The sequence below is a fragment of the Cervus elaphus genome, chromosome 5, assembly GCF_910594005.1.
Source record: "Cervus elaphus chromosome 5, mCerEla1.1, whole genome shotgun sequence".
In the NCBI taxonomy this organism is placed as follows: Eukaryota; Metazoa; Chordata; class Mammalia; order Artiodactyla; family Cervidae; genus Cervus; species Cervus elaphus.
The window spans coordinates 51,375,886-51,388,438 of NC_057819.1; the positions used below are offsets into that span (position 1 = coordinate 51,375,886).

General features: G+C 39.5%; 1 non-coding gene across 1 annotated transcript; it reads right to left on the reverse strand.

Moving 5' to 3' along the window:
• Positions 1-12,203: 12,203 nt before the first annotated feature.
• TRNAC-GCA lies at positions 12,204-12,275 on the reverse strand. The gene has a single exon. It is a non-coding gene; the product is annotated as a tRNA-Cys (tRNA).
• Between the last annotated feature and the right edge of the window lie 278 nt (positions 12,276-12,553).

Sequence of the window (12,553 nt, forward strand, 5' to 3'; positions counted from 1 at the left end):
CTACAAATTTCACTTCCTGTAACTACTAGCACATGCTAAAAACTATACTTATTTATACAAGCTGTGCAGAATTTCTCACCCTGCTCAGACAGGTCCCTGACCTAGGAATCTGAAAAACAACAACAACAACAACAAAAAAAAAAAGCATGCTCTAAACAACTTGTTCTAGGTCATTATTTTTCATCTAAACTTAGAGCCCCTCCTTGACCCCAAATTGTGCTCCATATCCTATAAGCTCTCTGTACTTTAACTGCCACAAAATATTACAGACATCTGATCTTGAGATCAAAAAAGTATAAGACTAATGTTCACAGCACAGCAAAAGGAGTTTTCTTAATCCTCCCCAAAAAGCTAATGTACGGACTTTTTTTTTTTTTTTTTAATCCAAGATGCCATCTGGGGCCATTCAGCGCTGTGGACAAGGATAAAATAGGATAAACTGGGCTCAAGCCTGTATTACTTCTCCAGAGAAAACACCAATGCCATGATCGAGGCAAAGTCTCAAGGGGTGAACATGTCCCAGCAAACCCTGGCTCCAAGTTTTTACTTCCAAAGCAGGCAATTTATAAATGACTTCACCAGTCCATACTATGGTTAACTTTTCTTGATTTTCACTGAAAACAAAAAAATTTTCCATAATGTATTTATGTGAGGCCACTGCAGCCTTCCCCCGCTAGCCTCAGGATGAAGCCACCTAAAAACTGGGTGAGAAGAGGAGGAACAAGATGTGGAGCCTGAGGCCCTGTGTCTGAAGCTTGCCATGCTCCTGTACCCCTCGCTAGATGAGTATCACACCTTCTCATCATACAGGCCAAATGTCTTTGGCTGTAACAGTAATGGAAATTCTCTTCAACTTTTCTTTATCTTTGTTGCAGGTTGCCCACATCCACATGTCATTCACGTCTGTAACCCAAGCATAATACAATTAGTTAGGTGGACCATCCAAAGCCGTGCATATTTGTTGTTCTTTAGCAGCTAAGTCATGTCTAACTGTGACCCCATGTACTGCAGCAGGCCAGGCTTCAGGTCCTCACCATCTCCCAGAGTTTGCTCAGATTCATGTCCATTGAGTTGGTGATGCTATCTAACCATCTCTTTCATTGCCACCCTTTTCTCTTGCTTTCAATCTTTCCCAGCATCAGGGTCTTTTCAAATGAGTAGGCTCTTCACATTAGGTGGCCAAAGTATTGGAGCTTCAGCTTCAACATCAGTCCTTCCAATGAATATTCAGGGTTGATTTCCTTTAGGATTGACTAGTTTGATCTCCTTGCAGTAGAAGTAACTCTAAAGTCTTCTCCAGCACTACAATTTGAAGGCAAAAATTCTTTCACACTCAGCTTTCTGTATGGTCCAACTCTCACATCCATACATGACTGCTGGAAAAACCATAGCTTTAACTATATGGACGTTAGTCAGCAAAGTGATGTCTCTGCTTTTTAATATGCTGTCTAGGTTTGCCATTGCTTTCCTTCAAAAAAGCAAGTATCTTTTAATTTCATTGTTGCAGTCACATCCACAGTGATTTTGGAGCCCAAGAAAATAAAATCTGTCACTGTTTCCACTTTTTTCCCTTTTATTTGCCATAAAGTGATGGGACCAGATACCATGATCTTCATCTTTTGAATGTTGAGTTTTAAGCCAGCTTTTTCACTCTCCTCTTTTACCTTCATTAAGAGGCTCTTTAGTTTTTCTTCACTTTCTGCCATTAGAGTGGTATCATCTAGATATCTGAGGTTGTTGATATTTCTCCCAGCAATCTTAATTTCAGCTTGTGATTTATCCAGCTTGGCATTTGGCATGATGTACTCTGAATATAAGTTAAATAAACCGGGTGACAATATACAGCCTTGTCATACTCCTTTTCCAATTTTGAACCAGCCCATTGTTCCATGTAAGTTTCTAACCATTGCTTCTTGATCTGCAAACAGGTTTCTCAGGAGACAGGTAAGGTAGTCTGGTATTCCGGTGTCTTTAAGAATGTTCCACAGTTTGCTGTGACCCACACAGTCAAAGGCTTTCAGGTAGTCAATGAAGCAGAAGTAGATGTTTTTCTGGAATTCCCCTGCTTTCTCTATGATCCAGTGAATATTGGCAATTTGATCTTTGGTTCCTGTGAATTTTCTAAATCCAGCTTGTAGATCTGGAAGTTCTTGGTTCCCATACTGTTGAAGCCTAGCTTGAAGGATTTGGGGCATAACATTACTAGCATGCGAAATGAGTGTAATTACATGGTGAAGTGAAGTGAAATGAAAGTTGTGTATGACTCTTTGTGGCCCCATGGACTACACAGTCCATGGAATTTTCCAGGCCAGAATACTGGAGTGGGTAGCCTTTCCATTCTTTAGGGAATCTTCCCAACCCAGGGAGTGAACCTAGGTCTCCCACATTGCAGGTGGATTCTTTTTTTTTTTTTTTCATTGATTTTTTATTAGTTGGAGGCTAATTACTTTACAATATTGTAGTGGGTTTTGTCATACATTGACATCAATCAGCCATGGATTTACATGTATTCCCCATCCCAATCCCCCTCCGACCTCCCTCTCCACCCGATTCCTCTGGGTCTTCCCAGTGCACCAGCCCTGAGCACTTGTCTCATGCATCCAACCTGGGCTGGTGATCTGTTTCACCATAGATAATATACATGTTTCAATGCTGTTCTCTGGAAAAATCCCACCCTCACCTTCTCCCACAGAGTCCAAAAGTCTGTTCTGTACATCTGTGTCTCTTTTTCTGTTTTGCATATATGGTTATCATTACCATCTTTCTAAATTCCATATATATGTGTTAGTATACTGTAATGGTCTTTATCTTTCTGGCTTACTTCACTCTGTATAATGGGCTCCAGTTTCATCCATCTCATTAGAACTGATTCAAATGAATTCTTTTTAATGGCTGAGTAATATTCCATGGTGTATATGTACCACAGCTTCCTTATCCATTCGTCTGCTCATGGGCATCTAGGTTGCTTCCATGTCCTGGCTATTATAAACAGTGCTGTGATGAACACTGGGGTGCACGTGTCTCTTTCAGATCTGGTTTCCTCGGTGTGTATGGCCAGAAGTGGGATTGCTGGGTCATATGGCAGTTCTATTTCCAGTTTTTTAAGAAATCTCCACACTGTTCTCCATAGCAGCTGTACTAGTTTGCATTCCCACCAACAATGTAAGAGGGTTCCCTTTTCTCCACACCCTCTCCAGCATTTATTGCTTGTAGACTTTTGGATAGCAGCCATCCTGACTGGCGTGTAATGGTACCTCATTGTGGTTTTGATTTGCATTTCTCTGATGATGAGTGATGTTGAGCATCTTTTCATGTGTTTGTTAGCCATCTGTATGTCTTCTCTGGAGAAATGTCTGTTTAGTTCTTTGGCCCATTTTTAGATTGGGTCATTTATTTTTCTGGAATTGAGCTTCAGGAGTTGCTTGTATATTTTTGAGATTAATCCTTTGTCTGTTGCTTCATTTGCTATTATTTTTTCCCAATCTGAGGGCTGTCTTTTCACCTTGCTTATAGTTTCCTTTGTTGTGCAAAAGCTTTTACGTTTCATTAGGTCCCATTTGTTTAGTTTTGCTTTTATTTCCAATATTCTGGGAGGTGGGTCATAGAGGATCCTGCTGTGATTCATGTCAGAGAGTGTTTTGCCTATGTTCTCCTCTAGGAGTTTTATAGTTTCTGGTCTTACATTTAGATCTTTAATCCATTTTGAGTTTATTTTTGTGTATGGTGTTAGAAGGTGTTCTAGTTTCATTCTTTTACAAGTGGTTGACCAGTTTTCCCAGCACCACTTGTTAAAAAGGTTGTCTTTTTTCATTGTATATCCTTGCCTCCTTTGTCGAAGATAAGGTGTCCATAGGTTCGTGGATTTATCTCTGGGCTTTCTATTCTGTTCCATTGATCTATATTTCTGTCTTTGTGCCGGTACCATACTGTCTTGATGACTGTGGCTTTGTAGTAGAGTCTGAAGTCAGGCAGGTTGATTCCTCCAGTTCCATTCTTCTTTCTCAAGATTACTTTGGCTATTTGAGGTGTTTTGTATTTCCATACAAAATGTGAAATTATTTGTTCTAGTTCTGTGAAAAATACCGTTGGTAGCTTGATAGGGATTGCATTGAATCTATAGATTGCTTTGGGTAGTATAGCCATTTTGACAATATTGATTCTTCCAATCCATGAACACGGTATGTTTCGCCATCTGTTTGTGTCCTCTTTGATTTCTTTCATCAGTGTTTTATAGTTTTCTATGTAGAGGTCTTTTGTTTCTTTAGGTAGATATACTCCTAAGTATTTTATTCTTTTTGTTGCAATGATGAATGGTATTGTTTCCTTAATTTCTCTGTTTTCTCATTGTTAGTGTATAGGAATGCAAGGGATTTCTGTGTGTTAATTTTATATCCTGCAACTTTATTATATTCATTGATTAGCTCTAGTAATTTTCTGGAAGAGTCTTTAGGGTTTTCTATGTAGAGGATCATGTCATCTGCAAACAGCGAGAGCTTCACTTCTTCTTTTCCTATCTGGATTCCTTTTACTTCTTTTTCTGCTCTGCTTGCTGTGGCCAAAACTTCCAACACTATGTTGAATAGTAGTGGTGAGAGTGGGCACCCTTGTCTTGTTCCTGATTTCAGGGGAAATGCTTTCCATGTTTCACCATTGAGGGTAATGCTTGCTGTGGGTTTGTCATATATAGCTTTTATTATGTTGAGGTATGTTCCTTCTATTCCTGCTTTCTGGAGAGTTTTAATCATAAATGGGTGTTGAATTTTGTCAGAGGTTTTCTCTGCATCTATTGAGATAATCATATGGTTTTTATCTTTCAATTTGTTAATGTGGTATATTACATTGATTGATTTGCAGATATTAAAGAATCCTTGCATTCCTGGGATAAAGCCCACTTGGTCATGGTGTGTGATTTTTTTAATATGTTGTTGGATTCTGTTTGCTAGAATTTTGTTAAGGATTTTTGCATCTATGTTCATGCAGGTGGATTCTTTACCAGCTGAGCCATCAGGGAAGCCCAAGAATACTGGAGTGGGTAGCCTATCCCTTCTCCAGTGGATCTTCCCAATCCAGGAATTGAACCAGGATCTCCAGCATTGCAGGCAGATTCTCTACCAGCTGAGCTACCAGGAACTCCCCAACTGTATGGTAGTTTGTACTTTCTTTGGCACTGCCCTTCTTTGGGATTGGAATGAAAAGTGACCTTCTCCAGTCCTGTGACCACTGCTGAATTTTTCAAATTTACTGATATATTGAGTGCAGCTCCTTAACAGCACCACCTTTTAGGGTTTGAAATAGCTCAACTGGAATCCCATCCCCTCCACTAGTCTTGTTTGCCGTAATGTTCCTAAGGTCCAGTTGACTTCACACTGCAGAATGTCATGTTGTAGGTGAGTGAACACAACATCACGGTTATCCAAGTCAGTAAGACATTTTCTGTATAGTTCTTCTGTGTATTCTTGCCACCTCTTTTTAATTTCTTCTGCTTCTGTTAGGTCCTTGCCATTTCTGTCTTTAATTGTGCCCGTTTTTGCATGAAATGTTCCCTTGATCTCTCCAATTTTCTTGAAGAAATCTCTAGTCTTTCCCATTCTATTGTTTTCCTTTTTTTTTTTTTTTTTTTTTTTGCATTGTTCACTTAAGACTTTCTTATCTCTCCTTGCTATTCTCTGGAACTCTGCATTCAGCTGGGTTTATCTTTCCCTTTCTCCTTTGCTTTTTGCTTCTCTTCTTTCCTCAGCTATGTGTAAAACCTCCTCAGACAACCACTTTACCTTCTTACATTTGTTTTTATTTGGGATGGCTTTGGTTACCACCTCCAGTACAGTGTTGCAAACCTCGGTCCATAGTTCTTCAGGCACTCTGTCTACCAGATCTAATATCTTGAATCTATTCATTCAATCTAATCCAGTGCATAATCACAAAGGATTTGGTTTAGGTCATATCAGAATGGCCTAGAAGTTTTCCCTAGTTTCTTCAATTCAATCTTGAATTTTGAAATGAAGAGCTGATGATCTGAGCCACAGTAAGCTCCAGGTCTTGTTTTTGCTGACTGCATAAAGCTTCTCCATCTTCAGCTGCATAGAATATAATCAATCTGACTTCGGTATTGACCATCTGGTGATCCACGGATAGAGTCATCTCTTCTGTTGTGGATATAGGCTGTTTGCTATGATCAGTGTGTTTCTTGAGAAAACTGTTAACCTTCATCCTGCTAAACTTTTCACTCCAAGGCCAAACTTGCCTGTTACTCCAGGTATCTCTTGACTTCCTACGTTCGCATCCCAATCCCCTATGATGAAAAAGACATCTTTTTCTGGTGTTAGTTCTAGAATGTCTTGTAGGTCTTCATTGAAGAACTATTCAACTTCAGTTTCTTTGGTATTAGTGGTTGGGACATAGACTTGGATTACTATGATGTTGAATGGCTTGCCTTGGAAACAAAAGGAGATCATTCTGTTGTTTTTGAAATTGTCACCAAGTACTACATTTTAGACTCTTGTTAACCATGAGGGCTATTTCATTCCTTCTAAGGGATTATTGCCCACAGCAGTACATACAAGGGTCATCTGAAGTAAATTCACCTGTTTTCATCCATTTTATTTCACTGCTTCCTGTAACACCAATATTCACTCTTTCTATCTCCTGCTTGAACACATCCAATTTACCTTGACTCATGGACCTAACATTCCAGGTTCCTATGCAATACTGTTCTTTATAGGATTGGACTTTACTTTTACCACCAGACATATCCACAACTGAGCATCATTTCTGCTTTGGCCCAGCTGCTTCACTGTTTATGGAGCTATTAGTAATTGCCTTCTGCTCTTCCCCAGTAGCATATTGGACACCTTCCAACCTGGGGGGGCTGGGGGGGCTCTTCTTCCAGTGTCATGTCTTTTTGCTTTTTCATACTGTTCATGGGGTTCTCACAGCACGAATTCTGGATTGGCTTGCCATTCCCTCCTCCAATGGACCACATTTTGTGAGAACTCTCCACTATGACCTGTCCATCTTGGGTGGCTCTGCACGGCATGGCTCATAGCTTCATTGAGTTCCATAAGCCCCTTCACCACAAAGCTGTGATCCATGAAGGGGAAGTCACGCAAACCTCATATAATGCCAAGTCTTCAGAATTGGGTTTGGGGACTGGTCTTTTACAGGTTATGTCTTTAGATCAACTGCTTCTATAAATGACTGATCACCTTCTTTCCACGCTTTGGTTGGTTGTTTTGTTTTCCCTAAGTTTCTTCTCAGAAAGTAACTTTCACTTCAATCTTAAAGGTATCACAGTTACCTCCATTTACCACCCACAAGGGGTTGAACTAAATGTTCCTTAAGGTCCTTCCCAGCAGTAAAATTTATGACTCTATATAAAAACCAGTTTCACTATCTGCTAGAGATTACACATAAATGCTTTTCTTTTATCTGAGCTCATGTCAGGCGGGACCTCCTCTAAATCTAAAGGCAAAACCATTTTATTCAGGATCCTTTTAGAACAAATAGAAACAGAACAAGTGCCTGGAAGAGGAGTCTGTTTTCTGTAAGAACAAAAACATGGAGTATTTGTGCCCTTTCATATGTAATTTTTACTGTTGGGAAAATTATTTCATACTGTCGACTTCTCACAAAAACAGATTGTAATAAGCATTTGGAGTAACATACATGATGGTTCACATTAAGAGTAAAATAATAAACTCCAGTGAGTGAGATCTTGTTCTGTTCATCTCATTCTAAAATCATGTATCTTTTAGTGGGCCTGAATCTCACTGGTAAAATGAATCAATAATGCAATACCAAATCCTACCCTGAAGGAAATTTGGAAATACCTTTTTCCACACCTGGCAAAATCTCGGAACTACAGAACAGAGCAGTAGTGTGCATGCTCTTTTAAGGAGACGGCTTTTTTAGTCAAAGGGAGGAGAAATAAAACATGGTAGCATGTGTCTCTCCCTGGTTTGGACCTGTCACCGAGGCAGAGGCTGCTGGGTCGTTGAGGCTGATGCTCTGTGACAGCGGCAGCATTCTGCTGGCTTAGGACCATGGTGATACAATTCAGGGAGAACCTCTGTAACCCTCATTATCTGGCCCTGTGCCTGCACGATGCCGCCTCTGCTCCCTTCAGAATGAGGGAGGAATTATTACTAATTATAGCTTGGTAGAAAAGTTGGATGGGTCCAGAGCCCATGCCCCAAAGGAAGAACAACATGAGGTAAAGATTGGAGGGCTTTTTTGGTGGTGCTTGAAGATAATTATAGGTATAGAAACCAATTCCAGAGAGAAAATAATTTAGCCAAGCCCAGACTGTTTTCATAACGCAGTACAGCTACCTTTTAACGTGAAACACTAACTGGTTTTCCCCGAGGGGGTGAAATTCTCATAATGTCAGTCTCCTGGACGAGAGGCTCTGACTTAAAGCACCAGGCAGCAAGTGGGAACTCAAAAGCTCTACGTGCATCCCCGTTGCCATTTCCCATCCTTTTGCCAAGGCAGCCAGGATGCCATCTCACTTATTTTGCTGCAGGTCCTCCAGCCAGAAAACAGTAAAGATATAAAACCCCTGCAGTATGTACTGCAGTTCACAAAAATGACGTTACCTCTAAACTGATTCACATGATAAAAATTAGAACCAAAAGTAGAGATTGTGAATAATGATACTGACTCATCCTCAAGCACTGGAACATTTAATGAGCAATCAGCTAATATCAAAGAATGTAGTCCTTCTCTTTAGAATATTATGACCCAGAATAATTACTCTAATAAGCATTCTGAAGCAGAGTCACTTTAATACTACAGAAAGAATTACAAGTTCATTTTAAATGGCCTTTGTAATGGGCTGGGAGTGGGCAATAAAGCTCCATGAGGGGATTTGCCACTGGTTGGCAATAATAGGCTCCAGGTTTTTATTTTGCAATTTAAGATTACTCTGATTTTTTTGGATTCAGAGGAACAGCCCCAGTTATAGGTAGCCATTATCTGGGTGCACCATTTGAAAATCCACACCCTAAAAAATGGGCCCAGAGCAGTGGTTCAAATCTATAGCAAACTAACAGAAAAACAAGAATCCAGGCAGAAGACTATATACATGAGGAATAACATAATTCAGTGTTTCACAAAATGTGAGACGTGTTCACGATAACTTTAATCAGTTGGGAAGACAGTTTTCAGTATTAAATGAATATAAGACACAGACTTAAATACCAATGAAGTGCAGGATAAGAGAGCTATTCTCTTTTCAGTCCATCAACTCATTTCATTTAACTTTATTTAAATTTGGTGCTTCTCTTTAGCACTTTTCTAAAACTTCTACTTTCTCATTTCAACAAAAAGACAGCAGCCATCAGGTAACAACTTATAATTTAATGATACTGTTTTGTCTTTATTGAATATACTTTTTTTACAATGGCTTAACTTTTATGAAAGCTATGATTGTTGTTCTGTTTATGATAATAATACAACATTTCAACTTAAAATAAATATACTTAATTTTTTCAGAGTGAGTTCCATTTGGGGAAAACACCATGCAAAAAACAATGCAGGTTGTATGTGGATTTGACAAAAGTAGTGAAAATCATAGAAATGCTACCATGCTCACTGGCCTCTATGGACTGGAAGCCAAAGCTTCCCTCCTTTCATTGCCATGACACCAAAAATGTCTCCAGGTGATCCCAAATGTCCCCTAGGAGGCAGAATTGCTATGGGTGGAAAATCACTGATTAGAGCAATAAGGTTTCTGAATAATTATTTTAGTTAGAAGGCAGATAGGGAATAATGTTGGGCTTTGTGGAAGTGACAAGGTGAAGAATTCTGGGGGTTGAAAGCCATCAATCAAACTGGTAAAGGAAGTCAGAGAATGTTGGGTAGGTGTGTTGTAATAAAGACAGAGATTTCCTGTGAGGGTTTCTCCCATCCACTGGCTCATTCAAATATATTAAAATCAGCCAGCCTACTTCTAATAAAGGACTCCAGATCTGAATCCCCCGAACACAGTTGCTGATAGCCTTTGCCTTAGCAATTTATTTCTCCGTCCAACCAGACAGTAGACGAGCATGTGAACCTTCAGGGGTAAAACACAAGCCTGAGCCTGCCAGTCTGACAGGCTCAGTAGGCTAAACCGGCCTGACTTTTTTTTATGAGTTGTTTGGCAGCCTGTGTATTTAATTTCATTCTTTTATTTTATGTTTTGGGTGCATATGCCTAGAGGCCTTTGGACAATTGCCTCTTTTTTAATAAAGCTAATAAATGCCCATAGGAAATTTACCTATATCTAAACTGACATAACAAAGCTGATACATCAGAGGGGTCAGGCATGAGAGATTCCAACAATTTATATAAACGGAGGAAGCTGGCATGGATTTGGACTGCCTGGAGTTATTACTCAGGCATTGGCAGTCTTCCAGGCTGTTCGTAATTTTAAATAAATTCTGATCTTGGTGATGTGTACTTATTGATCAAGGTTTCAGAAAGTCATCACCATGTACTCTTTGACTACATATCGATCTGAAATCTCCACAGTTCCTGAAAGAGGTCTGGCATTACATTAGCTATTATCTGTACCACAATTCATTCCTTCTATTTGAATCAAGCCTGTGGATAAGTAACTCATTCTTTCCACGTACCATGGAAAGAGACCTGGATGATGTATGGAAAACATGATTCTTAAGTTCTGTATCTCAATTCACCACTAATTTTCTTTTCTTATTTCATTTCAGATGAGCCTGGTGGGCTGCAGTCCATGGGGTCACAAAAGAGTCAGACACAATTTAGCAACTAAACAACAACAATGATGTCCACATCCTAATTCCCAGAACCCATCTGTTAGGTTATGTGGTAAAATGGAATTAAGGTTGCTAATCAGCTGACCTTAAAATAAGGGTATTATCCTGGACTAGCTAGAGGAGTCACAAGACTCCCTTAAATGTGGGCATGAAAGACTGAAGACTTAGTGTCTGAATGACACAATGTGAGAAAGAATTGACCCTCCGTTGCTAGCTTAGAAAACAGGAGGAGGCCACAAGACAAGGAACACAGGCAGCACTGAGAAACTAGAAAGGACAAGGAAATACATTTGTCCCAAGAGACCACAGAAAGCACTGTAGCCCTGCCAACATCCTGATTTGTAGCCCACTGAAACCTGTAGTACTCTTGTAACCTGCAGACCATAAGATAATAACCTTAAGTCGTTATAAGCCACCTGTGATCATTTATTACAGCAACTTCAGGAAACTAATAGATGTTACTTCTGAAAATAGTAATTACACAGATATTAAAAAAATGATTTATGACAGCTCTCTGACTTCCTAACAATTAAGAAAGAATGACATCAAAAGCAACCTTTTCGGGACCTGGAGTCTATCCTGTCCTAGGATGGTTCCACCTGGCAAATCTACTTCCTCTTCAACTCCCTTTAAGTCATCCACCTGGCAAATCTACTTCCTCTTCAACTCCCTTTAAGTTCAGGCTCCTTCTGTTCCTCAGTATCTCCAGCCTCAATCAATCACTCATTCCCAATCATTCTTTGACCCAAGAAAAAGTGAAACACATTTCTAGAATATAAAACAGAATTTAATAAGCATTTAACATTTATTTTACTGTAAGCTCTCTCATTTATCATGTTCCCCATGGATTCCTCTCTCCTATGTGTTTCTACCCCGAGTAATCAAGTTCTATAATAAAATTATCTTTCAGAATCCTCAGGAGTTCTTTATTACCAACAACATTGTGTAGTTTAAAAACTCTACTCAAAAAAAAAAAAAAAAAAAAACTCTACTCAGTCACTTGGCAAACTTTGAACATATACATGGTGCTGGGTGGAAGCACAGACAAATCTCAAAGTTCACAATTTAATATAACATAAAATAGGGGGAACAAAGACAAATCTCAAAGTTCACAATTTAATATAACATAAAATAGGGGGAACATTGGTTTATTCCACAAATATTTACTGAACATGTAGCTTACATCAGACAGACACTTAACTCTAATGCAAGACAGAAACAAGAGTTCTATAAAAGAGCTACAAACAACAGTGACAGTGAAAAGACAGTTCTCAAAGGGACAGTGATACAAAACAGTGAAAGTGAAGTTGCTCAGTCGTGTCCAACTCTTTGTGACCCCATGGGCTGTAGCCCACCAGGCTCCTCAGTCCATGGAATTTTCCAGGCAAGAATACTGGAGTGGGTAGCCATTTCCTTCTCCAGGGGATCTTCCCAACCCAGGGATTGAACCTGGGTCTCCTGCACTGCAGGCAGACACTTTACCGTCTAAGCCACCAGGGAAGCCTGGCCACTTCTCAAAAACCCAGGTACCTACTATTCTAAACACAGACAAAAATGAGAAAGTAAAACAGAAAGAGAACAAAAGATACAAAGCAAATTCCAAACACTGAAACTCAAGTATTTCATATGTCAAGTATGTCTCATATACCTTAACTCAGTACCCATTTTCCCATATTCTGTGTACCACCACTTACTTTTTATCCTGGCCCACAGATGATTAAAGAGACAAAATTGGAAGAAACTTCTAGTCACACCAATAACAAAAATAAATAGTATGC